Source organism: Plasmopara halstedii (genome assembly GCF_900000015.1).
Source record: "Plasmopara halstedii genome assembly, contig: Scaffold_650, whole genome shotgun sequence".
NCBI classification, from domain to species: Eukaryota; Oomycota; class Peronosporomycetes; order Peronosporales; family Peronosporaceae; genus Plasmopara; species Plasmopara halstedii.
In genome coordinates, this window is record NW_020187567.1 from 64,403 (window position 1) to 66,313 (window position 1,911).

Sequence of the window (1,911 nt, forward strand, 5' to 3'; positions counted from 1 at the left end):
GTGGTGCTCCAACCATGCCATTCCTAGGATGAGGTCATACCTTGCATTCAAGTCTAAGCCTAGAAAGCGTTCCACGCTATCAAAGTCAAGGAACTTGACTCCGAGGTCCACATGGACCTTAGGGACCGTGACACGTGTCCCCGTCGCTAAGCGAACAGTAGCGATGTCACCCAACCGCGCTTTCAGCGCCTCAGCATACAGCTGACTTCCACCCATCGTGGAACGTCGAGCATAATTGCCCGACGCCCCAGAATCGATGAGGAATTTCCATGGCTTTTCGAAGCCCATTACGGTCGGCTCCACGACCAGAAAGCCCGGCTTGCATACACGTTCCGTGTTCAGAAGCACGGAGCTCGCCGAGGCTGGGCCCTGCTGACCTATGCCTCCCTGAGGCTAGAACTCACTTCTTCCCCAGAAGGTCGCCCCGCGCCTACTGATGGTGTCGTTTCCCCGCGACGAACCAGACTAATAGGAATTGAGGCGATCCTTGACGCGCCTTGCGCCGAGGGCAACCGTTCCGAAGGTGATGGGTGTCTCCACATACAAAATACTGTCGTGTGTTTGTGTGCTGCCCAACAGCTCGGAGCTCTGCTCCCTCGTCCTCAGCATAGCTGAGATCAATGGGCACAGGCCCGCTCGACAAGCTGTTGGAGTGTGCAATCCAACCAAGTCGTGCCGACTTAAAATTGAATTTGGCATTCAATGCCACATTCACCGCCTCTTCAAATGAAGATGGATGCACACGGAGGACTTCTTTTATGGCCACGCCAGTGCGAAGGCGTCCATAAACACGGTCAATGTGACCTCCTCAGGAAGGGGATCTGCTGCCATCCCGGCAATGAAAGTACGCATCTCTTGGACAAAGTCCACCAATTCCTTCTTGCCCCGTCGGGCGGCAAGGAAACGCACTCGCACGCGATTTGCCTGGTTAGTCGGCGAGAACACTCGTGAGAGCTGCAATTTCAGCTCCGCCCAGGAGGGAAATGCTGCTTCGACCAAAGTGCCGCACGTCAGTGCCCATTCTCGCGCTCGACCACCGAACTTTGGGATGGCTAGCGCCACGCGCTGTTGCTCGGTCTGGAGCAAGGCGGATGCGATGGCCATCTCGACCTCTCTCACCCAGAGCAGGAGATTCTCTCCACCCTTCTTCTCGAAGACCTTAACGCTCGCCATGAGCGGCTTAGGACGGGGAAAATCATCCGTCCTTGACGGTGGCGTCATAGACGCAAATGATGCAGACATCTTCTGCTGCAGGTGCTCTAGCAGCGCATATTTGTAATTTAAAAACGCCTCTAGATGCGCACCGATTGCCTCGAGGCCTTGCGCACTCAGGGCCAAGCAAGTCCATCAGCTTCTGAAGCCCGTTTTGCATGCCCTGGGGCAAAGAAGAAAATTCTTCCATCCTCACAGCGGATCAGTCTAAACGACTCAGGTGTAGATTGACTACGAGAGCTACCAAGTGCAGCGGGGCTGTCGTAGCTTTGCGCTTAGAGGAAGCGTAAGTTAGATCACCGACCTCTTGTTCTATACTTAGAACAAGTACGAGTTTAGCGGATCGCAATCCGCTTACTCCAAAAGTAATTACAATCTTAATTCAAGGCTAATAGATTCTTCCGTTTAAATTCAACCTGACTTTATTTATTTTTATCTGCGGCAAAACCGCCTAATTTTAAATGCATAGATCTCCTCGATATGTATAGTAAAATTCAAATACATGTATAATTCTGGCTATCCAGCCCCGTACCGTATTCTTGTTAGGGTGTGATCACACCATGCCCATCTGGTGTGCCACACACACCTGTTACCAGGGTATCTGTAACCCCGTTACAATGTGCCCTTTTTCAAATTATAAGATGAGCTAGACGGGTTGGTATCAATAAGGTCGTCGTAAAACTACAAATACACTACAGC